This window comes from Balaenoptera ricei, chromosome X (genome assembly GCF_028023285.1).
Source record: "Balaenoptera ricei isolate mBalRic1 chromosome X, mBalRic1.hap2, whole genome shotgun sequence".
Lineage (NCBI taxonomy): Eukaryota > Metazoa > Chordata > Mammalia > Artiodactyla > Balaenopteridae > Balaenoptera > Balaenoptera ricei.
The window spans coordinates 66,612,952-66,632,555 of record NC_082660.1 but is presented as its reverse complement, the minus strand read 5'-3'; the positions used below and the strand labels follow the sequence as shown (position 1 = coordinate 66,632,555).

The following is a 19,604-nucleotide window of genomic DNA, read 5'->3' as shown; positions in this document are numbered from 1 at the left end:
CTTTTCCTAATACCAAAATCAAAATTCTTAATATGGAAGATTGATAAATGTCATGATATAAAATTTAATCGAGTTTAATGTATTAAAAAATGTTTGACTTTGGATTTACTTTTAGAAAGGAATTCTAAATCTCAAGACTAAATCAGTATATTTGTTTATGTATTTTTTCTTATTCTGTCAAAATCTTGCAATCCTTAATTAATCTTTTTTTTTTTTTAAGTGGAAAGGATTTACTTTTTTCTCTCTCCCAATTGTTTGGTTATTCTATTTGTTAGTTAATCCATTCTTTGCTCACTGATTTGTAAAAACATCTTTATCTTTCTGTGTCTTCAAACATAGAAGCCATAAAATGATTCATAAGCGCAGCTAACATAATAAAATACTCATGTCAAAAACACTAAATGAAGTCAAAAGAAAATGAGAAACTTGGAAAATATATGCAACATGTATTACTTAGTGCTAATCTCCATTAATGTATAAAAAGATTCTAAATAAAGAAAACCAAAAGACCACAGTTTAAAATGAGCAGTGGGCATGAACAGAGACAGTTCACAGAAAAACGACATTTAAACCTATGAAAGAATGCTCAAGCTCACTTATAAGAGAAATGCAAAACAAAACTACAGAGAAAGTTAATACTTGAGAACTTTACTGGAAGGACTATGGGAAAACTGACATTTATAGAATGTTTGTTAGAGTACAAAATAGTATAATACTTATGGAGGGCACTTTGGAGGTATTTATCAAAACTATAGTTGCCTTTATTCTTTGATCCAGTGATCCTGTGTATCTGCACATGTGAAACAAATTGCATATGTAACATTGCAGACGGTTTTATAATAGTAAAAGATTGGAAACAACCCAGGAGCCCATGAGTGTGGAATACTAGGTTCCTGTAAAAACACATGAGGAAGCAGTCTCTGCAGTGATATATTGTTAAGTGAAAAAGTGAAATGTACAATGTTCACTTATGTTAAAAAAAATAACAGATTATATAAAAGTGGTTACCTGTAGGTGTTGGGAGAATGGGGCAGGTGTATCCAGGGATGAGAGCAAGAATTTTCTATATATAATTTTTTATATAGAGGGGGGGAAGGTAGCAGAATTGATAGGTTTGGAAGGTTCTGGTGACAAGATACACCTTTAATTTTCACTGTAATGTTGTATATATTGTGTATATTTCTAAGGTATATTGTGTTCGCTGATCCGTTGATTTCTTTTACATGCTGGTCTTTAAACTATGTTTTTAGTTTTTTTTTTGTTTTTTTTTAAATCTTTTTTTTTAACATCTTTATTGGAGTATAATTGCTTTACATTGGTGTGTTAGTTTCTGCTTTATAACAAAGTGAATCAGTTATATATATACATATGTTCCCATATCCCCTCCCTCTTGCATCTCCCTCCCACCCTCTTTCTCCCACCCCTCTAGGTGGTCACAAAGCACCGAGCTGATCTCCCTGTGCTATGCGGCTGCTTCCCACTAGCTATCTATTTTACGTTTGGTAGTGTATATATGTCCATGCCACTCTCTCACTTTGTCACAGCTTACCCTTCCCCCTCTGTCATACAGAGTGAAGTAAGTCAGAAAGAGAAAAACAAATACCGTATGCTAACACATATATATGGAATCTAAGAAGAAAAAAAAAAGGTCATGAAGAATCTAGGGGCAAGATGGGAATAAAGACACAGACCTACTAGAGAATGGACTTGAGGACAAACTGTTTTAATAAGAGGTTTTCTTTTTTTTTTTAAAAAAAGCTCTGTTCACTCATTTTTCCTCTTGATAAGCTTTTTATTCAACTTGTACACATTAAATGCCTCCTGTACCGTGCATGGATACTGTACATAATTTATACATGCAGTAGGTTCTAGGTTTTCTCTGGGAGATCAATAAGCTAGGGGAAATATAATAGAGTTAAGTACAAGGTACGTAGGAAGGAAGGTTACCTAACAGTAGAGGTGATGATAGGAGGGGAGAGGAGGAGGACTTTGCAACATTGGATTTCAGGGGAATTTCATCACCAAAGTTGCACCCTAAGGCAGAACCCATATTTGGGGCCAAGTAACCAAGCTAACGTTGGTAGATCTTGTCCTCTGAAGGACTTTTGGTATTTTTGCAGTGTGGACTTAACCACCATATATATCAATATATTGCCACCAAGGGGCTTAAATTCCAATTATTAGAGGTTCCAAGGGACCTACTTTTGTCCATTAGGTGTTCTTGCTAAAATTTTTGTAATTCTGTGTCAGGAATCATGTCAGTCATAAATGCAGCCTTTTTCATGATGTCTCTAGATAAATTTTGTCATTTTTAAATTTCATGTTGTTGATCATCACCCATTCCTTTCTCTTGGAATCATGATACCTTGGCAGCCTGGCATAATTTCCAGTTTATTTTCACTTTGTAGAAACTTAAAAATCTGTTGAAGTAGTGTTAAGTGTCTGGCTTAAGTTCTGCTTGGGGGGTTCCTTTGACCCAGAATGTTCCCTCTGATGTTAGACCAAATATTGTGATCCAAGCCCAAGGGGTCAGTATATCTTATAGTAACTTTAGTGACTGATCTATAATTGGTAGTTTGATACTTTCGGCTCTGTTATTTTCTAGTTGAGAGATTACATGATATGTCTGTCAGTACCTGGGATTGAACAGTTGATATATCATATTATACAAGCATTGCACCCTGGGTCTGAAATTACATTGTAATGTAGGGTGTAGATATATCTACTTCCAACAGGTTGTATGAACATCTTTAAAACCAGTGAATTTCTACCAAAGTCATGGAACTCAAAGGTATATTGTAGAATTTGTAGGAGTCTGCTAAGCATTAATACTTTCAACTCAGGTTAGGTTGAATATCATAAGGTGGCCTGCCATCTTGCATTGGTATATTTCCCTATAATCCCTGACTGATTGGCAGCCTAGTGGCAATTTGGTTGTTGCTGCTGATAAGTAAGCTCTTTGCTGATATATACAGGGTTTGTGTCTTTGTAGACCAAGCATTTTTGTCCTTTTAGAATGCTGTGATTCCATCTCTTAAAACTGCCTGGCACTTAGTAGGTGCTCATTAAATGTTGAATAAACATTGGTATGAATATAATACCAGTATGTCTACAATACCGTATGTGTCATCTCCTAAATGCAAACAGTGTGTTACATGTCATTTATATTTTTCTGTATCTTGTACACTTGTTTTGGGGTACTTGCACTAGTAATTCTGTATGATAATTTGAGTAAAGAGAATATGCACATTTAATAATTTGATTCATTAGGTTGCTAGATTGCCCTTTGAAAATGTTCCAGTTTTACTGTCACTCACAGATTATAATAGTTTTTTTCAAAAAACAATGATACATGCAAATAGTAAATAGTTCAGTTTGTACTAAAGTGGATGTAGTTAAAAGTTGCCTTTCCACCCCTGGTTTCTAATCCTCAATCTTCCTTCTTCCCAGATACAAGTACTGTTACTGATTTCATGTGTAATTTTTCAGAGATAGTCTCTGCATATATAAGTTGATACTCTTGTTATAAAGTCAGCATATTGTAGAAACAATAGCCTGATAAAAATAGATCTGTGGACCAGTCTCTGACAGTGATATACAGTTGATCCTTGAACAACAGGGGTTTGAACTGCCAGGGCCCACTTATATACGAGTATTTAGTTTTTCAATAAATACGTTCTATACTACACAATCCCCGGTTGGTTGAATCCTTCGATGCGGAACCCCAGGTATGGAGGGCTGACTGTAAAGTTGTGTGTGGAGTTTTGACTGCATGGGGGGGTCAGTACCCCTAACCCTAGCGGTGTTCAAGGGTCAAGTGTATAAGCAAATAACCTAAATATAAACTTGGTGAGAAGAATCCAGGAGCAAATTCATGACTAGTATACAAGCAAGTAGTGTTCATGCCAGCCATGCAAGGATGATTCAATTTTAGGAAATCTGTGAATATAAGTACCACATGGTTAGGCCAGAGGACAAAAACATCACATGAGCAGCCCTACAAGTTGAACTTTTTAGTATTTTTATAATTTAATCAAAATCATTGTTCCATTTAGATCTTATTTTGATGTCAGTAGTCATATAATGATCTCACATTCTATTTTAAAAGGCTAGCCAGTTGCCCAGTACTATGTATTGAAAATTCATCTTTTGCTCACTCATTTAAAATTACATCTTGTCAAATACTAAATTTCATAATTTATTTGGGTCTGCTTCTGGACTCACTGGTGTGTGAGTCCATTAACTGTCTTTTCTGTGACAGTATGGAATTATTTTGATTGTGTAAGTATTATGTTACTGTTTGCTGTGCCCACTTGCTGCCTGTCCATATTTAGATTCATTTATTTGACACCATTCCATATACTCTGAATTTCTTGGTTCTACATAATATTTGTGTCAATGACTGTTCATCATGGCTCTTGACTTTCCCACTTTAACAATTTACTAGAGTAGTCTCCATCTGAATTTTTTTCATTATTCTATTTTGTGTCAGTTCTACCCAGGGTTTTTGTTTTTCCCAGCTGCTTTTATACTTTTTTTTCCTGCCAGGTGTACCGTAAAGATGTTGTATGGTGTATATATATATACATGGGCTTTATAACAGGAAATTTTACATGTTAAAATTAATATGCAGGGTGATTTTAATCAGCGTACACATAGCATAATAGAAGAGCTAAAGCAGAAAAAGTACTATAATATTTCATGATCTGTGCTTTCTTGCATGCCTATTGCTGCACATTGCTATTGTTCTTGGTTGAGATAGTCTTATCAAGGTAATATTTATGGTATGTTTCATGACTGCCATATTCATAGAGTCCTCTGTCTTGCCTTGAGTCTTTGCATGCCTTAAACAGGACCCCTTGTCATACACAAGTCATTCAATTTTATGTTCTAAAAATTATCAATTTTGGCACTTAACATGTGACTCTGGACTATACATCAGAATATTTGGCTGTTAGTTTGAAATTAAAATTTATGCATAATATAATTTATTTAACAGATTACTTTAAAGCCTTTTGTTCCTTTCACAAATAATGGTGAAGTGAAAACATGATCCATATTTCCTTGTGTGAGTATTTTTATATGATTTCTATATGATGGTATCTTTGCAAAAGTTGGTAAAAATATGAACAATTTTTATTAAAGTTCTTCTCAGTTGCCCATCCAGAAATGTTTTACTTAACCATTTTTATAGTTGCTTAATTAATTTTCTTCAAAATACAAGGCTGTGGATTGTTTAACCTGTATTTTAGCTCAACATCACAAAACAGGTTATCCCCAAATTTTCCTTGCACATCAGGGGCCTCAACAAGGATATTATAAACTTGATTCAATTTCCTTTATTGAATTTGTAGTAAGTCTAATTTTTAGTGCATGGAAAGATCAAAATGTGTGGTGACCTATTTATAGAGTAAAATTTGGGGGGAGGTGGATATCATCATTCTTGTTATTTTTTTTTAAATAAACTTTGTTTTTAGAACAGTTTTTGGTGTACACAAAGTTACAAAGAGTTCTCATGTATGCCCCACTCAAGGTCCCCTATATTAACATTTTATATCAGTTACTATGGTACATTTGTCACATTCCCTCTCTCCTTAACCCCTGGTAACCTCTAAGTATACTTTTGGTCTCTGTGAATTTGCCTATTATGGGTACCTCATATAATTGGAGCAGTATAATATTTGTCCTTTTGTGTGTGGTTTATTTTACTTAGCATATCTTCAAGGTTCATCAGTGTTGCATGTACCAGAACTTCATTGCTTTTTTTTAATGGCCAAATGATATTTTTCATTGTGTGTGTATGTATATATCACACTTTATTTATGCATTCAGTTTGTTTATATGACATGTTTTGTTTTTATACAACATATATTAGTATATATTTGTTTATATATACACTTTGTTTATAAAACACATTTTGTTTACTGTCTAATGGATAGCCCTGCTCTACAACATGCATGTAATGTTTTTGGTTAATTGTTTCTACATTTTATTAAGCTAATTAAATTGCTCATAGTAAACTGTACAGTAGAGAATTATTTAACTCTTGCAATAAAAATCTTGAAATTGGCTCTGTAGTATTAAGGTAAAACTTTGGTCTGCTGAAATTATTAGGCATCTATATTAATATCAGCACAGGCTATCCAAAAATTAACAAAAATATTTTCCTATTTTAGTTGAGATACCTTTGGCATCAGTGTCTATTTTCCTTGATTAAAATTGAACAGTAATACTAACTGGGTAAATAGTTTTATGTGATTTTAAATATATTTTTCTTTTAGCTATAATTTTTAATATAGGTCAGTATTTTGTGTAGAATTGCTATCTATTTCGTGAACATTTGCTCTTTACTTTCCTTTTCTCCTTATTCTCTTCATATTTTCTGAGGACGTTTAGTCAATTTCTTTAGGGAGGAATAAGTTCAAATCTATGTATCTATCACTCAAAGAATCATTTTCTTTCCCCCATTATACAATGTATTAAAAAATTATAAAAGGCATAGGTAGTCAATTGTAAAAAATTGAAGTAAAAAAGCATAGCACAATTAAAAGAAGAATATCCAGAACCACTCAGATTTCTGGTACATTTCTTTTTAGTATATGTATGTATACTGATAACATTTTTAGGTGGCTCTTAAATTAACAAAAACATTTTCCTGTCTTTAAATATGAATACACACTAATCTCATTTGGACCATGATATTTTGGTATAACATCTACCTCTTTTTTAGACATTAGAATTATTTTAAGTTTTTTTAAAAATAAAATTTGAACATATCAGTACAGTTAACATACTTACAGAAACATCTTTGTGTATGTATCTCCCTGATAATTTCTTTTATTATAAACTTGTTAGAGACCCAATTATTTTTTGTTTGTTTTGCACCTCTTGATTAGCTTATGTGAAGACAGTCAAGTGTAAAGTAATTAGACCCACATTCAAGAAGCAAACGTTGTCCATACATCCCTACATCCCTTCACACTTAATTTAGTCTCACCTCTGACAGACATACTCATTCTGTGCCCTGCTGTCATCCACCATCCTTTGCCTTCCTCTTTCAGTCCTATGTTATGAGATGCCTCTGTTCCTTTCACTTTCACTAGTTGATAACACTTTTAATGGTTGAAAGATTATTTTAACCTTTCAATCTGTTTTCCTAGCACTTTCTACCAAATACAACTATTCCTTCTCATTTAAATACCTCTTAATCATATCTATTTGTTCTATTACAGACAGCAGTCGGTTTTATACAATATCCTTTTTCTTTTATAATAGTCTTTTGATAACAATAGTTCACATTAACTGAGCACATAGTAAGTGTTACACACTGTTCTGTGTGTGCTTTGACCCAGTTTTAATGGTCAGGAAGTAAATTCTAATATTATCCCTTGTTTTTTTCAGCTGCCGTAATTGAGGTCAGTTAAACTCAGTAACGTTGCTCCCCAAATGTCACAGAGCGACTCAAGCAGTTCATCCTCAGAGTCTCTGCTCTGTAGGTTCTCTCTCATTATCTTTATCAATGATGCTTTAGTTGGAGGTAAATTGAGGTCCTTTTCAATGTCCAGGGGTAACTGTGCTCCTAGGAAGATCAGGAACTCTTTAAGATTTGCCCTTTTTTTTAAGTTTAAATGCTGGACCAGCAAAGTAGAGGCAATCAGAAGAGTATATAGGATAGGTGTGTTAGGATTAACTGGGGTACCTTTCTAATAGAACACCTGGATATGACACTTATCTCCACATCTGGTTTTCAAACACACAATGAACCATACAGAAAAGACCTTTAATAAAGGCCATTTCCTCCCAAGGTTGGTTCATTTTAGAGATAGCCAAACCTAGAATTGTTCTAATTACTTCTACTTGATGTAATAATCTCACCAACTCTGGTGTTAGTATCATTTTTATTACATTTCAAAGACAGGTTATCAAACCAAGAGAAGTTCAAAACTCATCCAAGAATGGCCAGACAGTAAATTGTAGACTCCCTTTTTGAACTCAGGTCTTATGATGGAAGAGCCTAAGCTCTTAATTGCCCCAGGATACTGCAGTGTCATCTTTGGACGTTCTTAATTACCCTTGACCTCTCTGGTATTTCCTCTTGTGATGTCTCCATCCTAACAACCTTTATTATACACACATTTTCATAATTTAACCACACTCCATGGAAGAAGTATTTTTTAAAAAAATTTTTATTGGAGTATAGTTGATTTACAATGTTGTGTTAGTTTCAGGTGTACAGCAGAGTGACTCAATTATACATATGCATATATCCACTCTTTTTTAGATTCTTTTTCCATATAGGCCATTACAAGAGTATTGAGTAGAGTTCCCTGTGCTGTACAGTAGGTCCTTATTAGTTCTCTATTTTATGTATAGTAGCGTGTATATGTCAATCCCAATCTCCCAATTTATCTCTCCCCCCCCCCCACCCCAAAGAAGCACTTCAGAATGAGACTTGTTCCAAATTACTCAATTGATTTCCCAAGTAGAGATCTGCCTTTTGGTCCCTTTATCTGGCTACCCGGACAGAGAGATTCCTGGGAGCCAACCTGCTTTCAAGTCAACTGTTTTACCCCAGATGTTTCTGTCCAGGTTCAACTTTGGAAATTCAGGCTCCTCTATCTTCAGGTCTTCAGCCTCCGTTTGACTTTCCATCTCGTCCACGGAGGATCGCTGAGTTAAGTCAGGTGAGCAATCATTCCATCTCATTATCTTTAATGTTGTTGGGACAAGGGCTGTCTTTCTGTCAGAGGGGGAAAGTTTTATTCCTTTAAACTACAGAATAATTTATAAACTATAATGCATAGTCCAATTGGTTGGTTTAAAGAAAATCCATTAAAAACAGAGCTTTGCTGTGCCTAAACTGAATATCTCTGTCTGTGTTCCTATTGATTATTACCTACCATGGGCCTTGCAGATATGCTCTTCCCCACATCCTCTGATAAGTAAATTATAATTGGTGTTAATATCATGTACATTGTACAGATAATCAGAGTGTGAATTGGAGAGAAAATAATTTTAACAAGATCAGAATGCTTTTTAAGTTACAGTTTGAATTTGAAGCCTCCGTTTGTGGCATTTTACATTCCAAGGAAAGCTTTGAATCGTTTGGGATTCAGTTAGCTCACATTTCTCAAAGGAAAAGAAGCATGGCTAACCTTCACACCTGTGAAAATTTCCCCATATTTGCTTGGGAACAGATGACCCGTATGCACTTATGTATTTGTCTAAGGGATATATGTGGTTTCTCAGCAGTTAAACCTTCAATTCAACTGAAGTGCAGTTAGCCTTCCCCAACAGGACAGTTTTTTCTCAATAAGTTTTCTTTTTTAATAGGAAAGAAAACGGCCGTGCACAGAGGGAGAACTGATCACCGTCTGTTCTTCAAAGACACTTCTGTGGCAGTGGTTGGGGCTACTAGTGCTCACTGCCCTGACAGAGACCTGCTTCGACAGGGTAGGAGGAGGGTGGGCTTTGGGTGTCAGACCTGCATCTCCACTGTTAACTACAGCCCTTTTGAAAGTCAGGCTTTACTCCTTTTCCAGGGACTCCTTTGGGATTGCGAAGCTTTCTTTCTATTTATTGGCCTTCAGCCTTGACTTGGCCTTGAAGTTTCTGAATTTCTAGGTCACAAGTTTTTTCAGGTTGAAGTTAAATATACTTAATTCACGTACGTGTGAGTCACTTCAGTTGTAATGTGCGCAAGTCCTTAGACCAGGCACAGTTTCTTACCTGGCCACATGGCCCTAGTGAGAATAGCATCCCTGTGTCAGGGCTGAAACAGCAAAGCAAAGTGACTGATAGACCCGGATTGCTTTAGCCCAGATTTAGAAGCAACTAACATTTATTGGGTAATTCCTGTGTGTTAGACACTGTTCATGTATTAAAGCATTTAATACAGTAACCCTTTCCTTTAGGTGCTGTGAGTAGTCTTACCCAAATTTTACAGATGGGATAATTACAGCTTACACAGTCTAGATGACCTGTCAAGGATCACACAGCAAGTCATTTGCAAAGCAGGGATTTGTACCCAGGTGATCATACTGCAGGGTCTACACTCTTAGCCCCTACATTCAAGGCCCCTCATAGATTGCTGTTTCACTCTCCTTCCCCTGGCATGTGCAGTTATTCCTTCTTGCCCCCTTTCATTTATCTGAGTCTAATACTCTCTTTTTTTTTTTTTAAATCGTCCTTCTCACCTCCACCTTCTCCAACCCTTCATATTCAGAGTTTAACCACCTGGCTGGGAAAGCTGGCAGGCTTATACAATAAATAAATCCTCATAAAATTCTCAGCAAAGCAGATGGGGGTGAGTGTGGGGTCATTTATCCTTCTTTTGGAATATAAATGGGGTATGGGGTGTAGGGATCATGGTCTCTGGGCATCATTGTCTCCTGGGAGCTCGGGAGCATCAGTGATTCAGCTATAGTGGTGTGCTGGCTTTTTGGGGTCCGTGTTGAGCCAGACAAGTGAGGGGCTTTGTGGAGTCACTGAAGAATGAGTGGTGCCTCTTGGTGTCTTTCATTTGTCTCATTTTAAGACTTCTCCTTTTACCTTTAAAATGGTGGTTGTGCGTGGTGGGCTTACTTGTTGAAGGCTTCTGTTTTTAGACTCTAGCTTATTCTCTGTGCCTTACCTCCCTGCTTCTGCCTATGAGGCTTTAACCCCAGGTGACTGAGCTAGTTTGGTAGCAGCTTGGCTGTTAAGTAAATGAGTGTTCACAACAGGAGGAATTTTGAACTGACCTACTAAGAGGGTGAGCAGGGCAATTTAGGGAGTCCTTTGTAGGTTTCCCCCCATTAATCTTTAGCCTTGTACCATATCACTAGTGAGCTCTCATTTCACAGTGCCTATGAGTTAGTTTAGTCTGTCTAGGAAGTCACTTATTTTACCCTGGCCCCCAAGGAATGCCAAATATCAGGAACTGTAATCACTTACACTTACCCTGCTGTTGGATGCCTAATGTCCCCTCACACCAAACTGTAACATAGCTTGGGGCAGAATCTGGGAGGTGCCTTTAGGTCCAAGGAGCAGGGTGGTAGGATGAAGACTCACTTGGCATTATTAGACTTGGCCATGGTTGACAACCTGCTGCTGCATCAGAAGAACTGGTGCATCTCAGAAGATGTTTGAGATTGAGTTCTTTGGGGCCACTGCTAACACCAGAGCTGTCCTGGGGTGGACAGTGCCCCTCCCCAGCCTCAAGGAAAGGGGTGCGTGGTTAAGAGAGGGAATACAAATCCATATTCTATAGAGTATTAGAGCTGAATAGACTAATTGCCTGATTAGGCCCTATCAGTTTCTGTGTGTGAACACTGAGATCCATGGGTTGGGTGTGGGTGGCTTGTCTGGCCCAGGATAGATTGAAAACTCAAGCAAACTGCATGAGCCCTTCTAGTACTTTTGCTTTTGGTATTTAAGGGATTTTAGAGTCTTGGCCTCTCATGTATTAAGAAACAATTAAGAGGGAAATAGGGAGTAAGGTGTGGGATAGTCAGCATTTCCTGTCATACAAGTTGATGCTATTAGGAGTTCTGTTTGAGAGTTATTAGGTAAGGGAGACAGGTAGGGGTGAGGGCCTGAGGGCTTGGGGCAAGAAGGGAAGAAGGGAAGGGATGGAAGATCCATCTGGAATCGGTTTCAAAGAAGAAAGACTGCATAGTGCTTTGAAGAAATCAAGCATCAGTCCAAGAAGACCTGTGATCTCAGCAGCTATCTTCACATCACCCCATCTCCTTGGCAGGGCTCAGCCTCACCTCTGCCCGCTTAATGCCCATCCTGGTCCTGTGTGTTTTGGGGCCCAGCGATTGTTTATGCTCTGGGTGAGCTCAAGCACTGGGAGAGGGACCACTTGTGGCTGTCATTTAGGCCACGAAAGCAGCAGGGAAGGGATGGTTTCCTGTGGAATGGGGATGTGGTGTCAAGCTGATGAGCAGCAGAGGAGGTATTTGGGGCAGCATGGAGGGAAGGATGCATATCCTGTAGGAATCAGGGGACACAGGTTTTTGTCACCTATCAAGTGCCCTCAGTCGGGGATGGCTGCAGCTCTATTACACAACCCTATCAAGCAGGCACTGTAGTTATTAGCAGTGACTTTGAAAAAAATTATTCTTTTGCCTCTTCTCTCTTTCACTCCCAAGCTGCTCAATATGTTGAAAATGGAGTCAGGGACCATCGTCTTTATATAGAAAGTTCCAACTTGAGATGCCTTTATTATTACATCCAAGAATCCTCTCCACTCTTTCCCTGGCTTCTCATGCCTGTGGGATTGATGGGCCAGCCTGTGTCCTACCAGTGTTTCCTGAGTATTTATCACTGTTCAATTTGGGGGTTAATGGGAGAGGGATGGGGGGACTACGATGGATAATCGAGTGTGTTAAGATCTTAAAGATTTTCTGTGGATTTCGACATGCCTCAAAGAATCTTCCTGTCCGGTAAGTACAGGATAGTTGAGCAACATACATAACTACAGACATTAGATTGTAGGCCATCTGATTCAGTAATTTGACTTGAAGCACTTCCTAGTTTGCATGTTTTACACTTGAGGATAAGGTTAAGAGAAGTTAACCTGTTGGGAAGTTTTAGTTGCTACTGGAACTATGTTCACTTAATACAGGAAGCCAGTATTCTTCAAAGATGAGAGTTCCTCTATAGGACAATAGGAAGAACACGCAACATTTGTTCCCCAGGGAATAGTACACCATGGTAGACAAGGTTCTGGGTCCCCTGAGGGGTCTCCAATCATAGTATTGCTGAAATTCCAGCTGTCCTTTGGGATGGGATGTCTTTGGCTTAGCTGTACTTTTTACTGGCTTCTGCTTATCAGGGCCAGAAGGCTGTCCAGACAGATGCTGCTATGATGAACTCTTGGTGTTCATCTCAGGAACTCACTGCCCTTACAGCCTTTTAACTAAGTGCAGTAGTTCAGCATGTACTCTAGAGTTAGGAGGTCTTAGATGAAACTCCAAAATAAAAGATTTAAGAAATCCCATACCTTATGTTAGGACCAGAGCACGTGTTCAAGGATGTAGTGAGATGGTTTTTAACCAGAAGGATGGTTGCGGGTATTGACCTCAAGAATAATCTGGAACAGGTTTGCAATGAAGAGAACAAAGATTACCCCTGCTTTCATCGGGAGATGGTTTTTAACCAGAAGGATGGTTGCGGGTATTGACCTCAAGAATAATCTGGAACAGGTTTGCAATGAAGAGAACAAAGATTACCCCTGCTTTCATCGGGAGGAGGAATGAGCCTGATGTCTTTTGTTTGTGGTATACTTAGCCCGTAGAGCTTTGTGATGCCTACATTGATACAGGTAATCTTTGATCACTGCCAGAATGGCCAGTGCACTTTGCATTTATTACCCTGTATTGAGTTACCCATCCTTTGGATGAGTTGCTATCTGTGCTTAGTTTCTGAGCTTCCTTTGCACTTCCTGATTCACATCTCAAACGCATATTAAGAGCAGTCAAGAAAGGAAAGATTTTGTTTATTTCAACCGTTAAAAGTGACATACTGGCAGAGATGGGAATACAACCAGCTTCTGAATCATCAGTTTCAGATTCCAGCACAAAAAGATTAGCATTTTTAAGTGAAAAGGATATGGTTTTATACATGTGGGAACTACAAACTGGGCATGCTTTCCACAAGAGGGGGGGAATAAATACTTTTTAATGTGTCCTTGGAGTATGGGTGGGACTCATGAATATACTTCCCTGCTTGGCTGTTTTATTGATTTGAAGGAGTCCCATGCGGCGGCACCAAAGATCTCATCGTTGGAAGTTAAGGTTAGTTCACCTTTGCTGCTCCCTCTCTACATTGCACTGGAGTGTGTGAACTAGAAATGTAGGTCTCCTTATAGTTTGTCCTAGACCCCATCCATACAAAGGCCCTTTTCTAGAACCTCTCAGCATATTGTGAAGTGCCTCGCATCATGCACCCCCAGTACTAAGAAGAAATCAGAATTGCCTAATGACAGCATTGGTCAAAGTGTCCCTGAAAGTGAACTAGGAGGCAAAACTTCAGATGGGAGTTTGCCATCGCTGTCAGCAAATATGCAACAATCTTTTAGGTGGTGAAATTCTTTAATGCCTAGTTAGTAATAGTGCCTATCTTCAACGAACTTGCCATCTGAAAATATTCTAATATAATTTTGTCACCCGTAGTGCCCCCCTGCTCTTTGGGAATCATGTTTGCAATAGATTCGCCACTCATTGGCTTTAAGGGCAGTTTTCCTGTAAGCGGACAAGAAGCTGTTGTATACTGCTAGCACTTTTTGTCCTAGCCACCTGGGGTTCTGCGACTTTGTGGTCCTCAACTATCCCCTGATGGCCTGGGTTGTATTTTCCCAGATAATCTCTGTTAATACTATTAGTAGACATTACTATTCCTTTCAAGCATTCTACTGCCTAGGACATGTTACTTGAATTTTCATTAAGGTTATTCGGACAATTCCCTACATTGGTAGTGCAGGTGAGCTTTCTTAGTTTTTCAAGAAATGCCTTTAAAATATTTGGTTCTTTGAAAGCATATAAGTGCCTAACTCCTTTTCTAGTTGTCTGTCTCCTAAGTGTGCTCCTGTAGGCTGCTTTGTTGCATTATAGACAGCCACTGCTGGAGAATTGGCTGTCCTGAGACAGGATAAACGTCTTAGACACGGTGCTACTCTCTTTTTCTAGTTTGATTCTTCAGATGGAATGTAACACTCAATTGGCAGCTTAAGCTCAGCAAATCTTCCCATGATATGGTTGTAATGAACTTCCAATTTTGGTTTCTCTATGGACAAATTAGCAAGAAAATCAAATGTAATTGCATGACTTATCCTTTGGAAATCTCTGCTGCAGAGCACTGTGTTCCAAAGTTTAGACCTAGTAAAAATTTTAGTAAAATTTTGCTGCTTATTGAAAAACTCATTGTATCTTAAGGTCCTTTATTTCTAGTAACTATATATTCATGCTTACGTGTATGATAAACCAGTCACTGTTTTTTAGGTGCAATGTTAATTTACCTGGGCTGCTTCCATCTTGTGCAAACCGGCAATGCAATCAAGTTGTCCAATAAAGTCACAGGTTTGGCATCCGTCTTTGAAATATTGAGCCACTAATTGGAATTTGTAGTGCAATAATGTAGCCATTTGCTATTGGATGTCAGTTTTCTATGGGAAGTTTGGTCTTGTCATCACTTTATGGCAGATAATACTGCAAACCTGGATAGCTATAGTTTTCCATATTTGTGTCTTTACATTAAGTAGCGTTACTACTGTCATATACCTATAACGTCAGTCACCTACTTTTTATTCGTTGACGCTGCCAGAGGCTTGCAATGGAGTTCCCCAGTTGTCCACTCTGCTTTGCCTCTGCAGAGGTGACATTACAAGTCAACGTCTCAGGGTCTCTTCCAGTTGCATTTCATTAGGATCCCTTGATTCTGTACCAATACGATAAGGCTTTTTAAAAAAGAAAGTTTGCTAGGTATCCTTAGGTGCCTATTTACTTTTTTAGGGAGTCAATTTTGTCTGAATATTTGGCAACGTTAAGTAAGATCCCACTGCCAATCATATCTTTCACGAGCCTTGACAAATCTGGTGCTGTGTTTTGGGCAAAAGACCCATTACCGTGGATCTTATGTATATTTCATTTGTCTTTACAGTGTTGTCTTTTATAAGCTATTAGATGAATTTTAAGAAAATACTCTTAGTAATGCACTGCTTGCAGCCTTGGGAACCAGCAAGTCAGTAATAAAGGCATTTGGTGGCGAAACATTTTTAATGAAACTGTATGTCTGCCCTTGGTCCTTTATGCTGAACGTTTCATGAACGTATTTGATTTATCACCATTATCATTTGCAAATAATTTTACAATACCGCTCTCTCTAACGCACTGATAGCATGTGTTTATCCGGGCATATTTCTAAATGTTAGATTTGGCACTGTCTCAGAGTTAGGTGATGCTCTGTACTAAATTTACCCACACTGCTATTTAACAGGTGACGAGCTTGCATTCTAAGTTTGGTTCTTGACAGGCCAAAGTATACGTAGGTAAATTTAGTCGTAAATATATGCGTCATTCTCTGGGCTCCAATATTTTATGGCCATTGTTTCATTATTAATTCCACTGCCTATTAAATCTGAGGTAATAGTGTGGCGTTTTCATAGGTTGTAATGGGTGTTTTCACATTTGTAACTGAACTGTAGAGAAGTTGGAGCTAATCCGAACTTGTATCCAATTGGTACATGCATCATTACCCTTTGAGAATTTAGATGGTTTGATGTTCATGTGAATGTAGGAAATTAGTGTCATCAGCAGTGCAGTTTAATACCTCTGCTACATAATCAAATATTGAGATTGGTAGGAATTTGGCGCCATCTTGTGGATACAAGATAACCACTATGTTAGCTTTTATGTTGTACCTCATTTGTCCACAGGGCAGCACCCTTTGCGAAATCACTGCAGATCAGAAATGGCTCCCCAATTTTCCGGTAACATTACAATCTGGTTCCTCCATTTTGAGTCACTAATATATTTCAGGGTTGCTGTTGAGTGTCTTTTATTGTTAGACATTTAAATACTTTTAAAGAGTAATAGGGTTTTAAGGCCCAATAGTTTGTGTTGTTTGGTTGTTAAAGGTATTAATAAGGCTATTTACTGGTACATTTAGTGTCTTATTCAACCATTTACAGTATACCTCCAAAGTTTGTGCATTTCTGAGAACAATTAGCAATGATTGTGGAAATTTTCCACAGCTTGTATTAGTGGTATTGGTTGCATAGTTCCCTTCAGGGATTATTACTCTAAATGTAAATGCTCCAGTGATGGTAAGACAACAATAATGTTGTAAGGTTTTTGAGGACATTGAGATTGTCAACTATTGTAGGTTATATATGGCATGTATATCATCTATAGTGTGATTTTCTTGTTTATAGATCACTTTGATCATGCGATATGTTAAGTAGTAGTCTTGCCAATTACTGTAGATCCTCCATAACATGATAGGAGTGAGGTTTTCACTCATAAAAACTCCAAGAAAAGTTCATCCAGATTTTGCATAGTTTAGTGGACAAAGAGGAAACATACAGAAATTGTGTTACTCAATTTACCCATAATATGATGCCTTTTGGATATGTTAGGTTCATCACTCTCACAGAAATTTGGTCTCTTCAGTCTCTTCCAGAAATGGAAGTTTGTTAATGGAAACTTCCATTAACATCACAGTCTAATAGTACTAAAGAGCAAAAAATATTTTAGTGTTGATAAAAGCTGTTTATTTGCTTGTAATATTAACTTTATCTCCACATTCACTGAGGTGTGTGACATTCTTAAAGTAGGTCAGTGTAATTATTACGTATATTACAGTGGCTGTTTTTCTTTAATTTTAGGTGTCTTGCCTCCAAATTTATGGAGGGTTTTGTGCCCCTTGTCAGGAAATATTTCAAGGTTTGTTGCCACCTTGTGGACACAAAGTTTTTTTTCCCCCCAAGACTCTAGTACTGCATTAGTCCACAACGTGTCGCCCTTTTGAGTGATATTGCACTGCTTGCATCACAAGTATGGTTCTGATTGAGAGTACAGTAACCTGATGACTGTGCAGTGAGCCAAAAATACATTTGAGGAATTTCAAGGGTGTTTGTTTCATTTCTTGATTTTGCCCAGTTACAGGTTCTGGCTTATAAAATTTGACATTGGTGTTTGTGTGCAGTATAGTGTAGTGCTGATGTACAGTTGGTTAAATTCAGTATTCCTACTTATTAGCTTTGTTCTGGTTTATCACTAGCAATTCAAAAATTTCACTAGCAAGTTAAAAACACATGGATGATGTCTTTATATCAGATAACAAGGACCGTGTTTCTCCTAAAACCAGTTGACCTCACTGTAGTACATTACTCCATATATGAAAAAATGCCTGAGGGAGTGTATTGTTAAAGACTTAATGTGCTATTCTGAAATTTCCAAGTGTTGTTATTTGATATACTTTTATTGTACTATTGTTGCAGTAACTTCAGCTGACTTTTGTCAAACATAACATTGCCCTAGTAAGCACATGCCCTGTGATAATCTGATATGATACCAAAAAGCATAGTATGTGTTAATGTATTACTGGTTATAATTGTGCTCTGTTTTCCAAATTATTTTAAAAATTATCTAGCATGCATATGTATAATGCAGTGATGAGTGGTGGTTTAATTTTGCTGGTGTTCTCTAGCAACCACTATTGTTTGTTAAATAGTACTTTGAGCTGCATCTCACTTGGTTTCAAAAATTTTTGCTTTTTTTGTCATGGCAAAACTTGTTTAGGTGGTGTGCTTTGGTGTTGTCACCTAGGTTGCTCAGTACGTTATAGTGCTTTACATGGAGAACTTTTAATGAAAAGTTAGTTACTTTTAGTTCAGTGTTGCTATTTAGATTGGGGTATTCTAATATTGTTAACCATTTAGCCTTTCTTTGCTCCTCCACTTGACTGCCTGGAATTTTGTTAATTAGCAAAACGTTAGGTGTTAGGATCTGCCAACCATGGACTGAGTGGTTCTGGAGGGCCTGTTACTTGCTGTATTATGAAACCATAGATCCGTGATTTGTTATACTGCCAATGTTAATTTAATCATGCGATCAACAAATGTGTCCCAGAATTTTATCATGGTGAGTGGTCATTGTTTCTGTCTGCTGTCGTTATTTGTTGAATAGCATTAATCTAAACCATAGTCACCAAGGTGATTGAAATATATTTGGTAGGTCTTAGGCTTTTTCCACCATTAAGAAAATTTTGGCTTTTTTACTGCCTTGTGTTGGTACTGAATTGTCATATTTTCCTATCTGTTACTAAAAATAAATGTCTGGTTGTTGGCTCAGCAATCCCTTTGTATTATAGATGTGGTCCTGCTAAGATTTTTCACCACCTGTGGTCAAATGTGGTACTTTTCTGTTTTTGAGGTTCTTTAGTGACTGTTCTTTACAGTCTTGCCTCTGCTACTTCTCTGCTAGATCATTATTTAGCCCAGCTGTATTACGGGATCATCTTTTGACTTCATGGTGTCACTGGAAAGCTTACATGTCCTAGTGGATGAAAATATTTCAATGGTAAGACTAATCTCCATGTGGTATTTTATTTTATCTCTAATCTTTGCTTATATGTTTATGGGTTATGCCTACACAGATTGGGCAGTTTGATGCTGGCATAATGTTGAAGGACATTTCAGGTTTTGTGTGGACATATTTTCATTTCCTTGGGTATCTACTTAGCATTGCAGTTGCTTTGTAATATGGCAACTCTACATTTAATGTTTTGAGTAATTGACAAACTGCTAAAGTAACTGCACCATTTTACATTCTCACCAAGAAATTTATGAGGATGTTAATTTAACTCCATTCTCACTTATTTTCTATCTTTTATAATAGCCATCCTAGTAGATGTTAAGTACAGTTGACTCTTGAACAGCACAGGGGGTTGGGGGCGCTCATCCTCCTCACAGTGGAAAATCCACGTGTAACTTACAGTCAGCCTTCCATACATGCAGTTCCTCCTATCCGAGGTTCCGCATATGCACAGATTGTGTAGTACTGCAGTATTTACTACTGAAAAAAAAATCCACCTGTAAGTGGACCCATGCAGTTCCA

The 19,604-nt window shown here is 37.5% G+C and overlaps 1 long non-coding RNA gene across 11 annotated transcripts in view; it reads left to right on the top strand.

The window, feature by feature from the left end:
* Positions 1-19,604, top strand: part of LOC132357813 (uncharacterized) — a 62,302-nt gene that overhangs the window by 28,851 nt on the left and 13,847 nt on the right. For 4 of the 11 annotated variants that reach the window (XR_009500335.1, XR_009500341.1, XR_009500337.1 and 1 more), the window contains 2 exons: positions 8,590-8,684; positions 9,334-10,299. The exons of 3 other annotated variants lie outside the window; for them this stretch is intronic. This is a non-coding gene — a long non-coding RNA (uncharacterized LOC132357813). 4 more of the 11 variants (XR_009500346.1, XR_009500344.1, XR_009500338.1 and 1 more) reach the window with 3 other exon arrangements.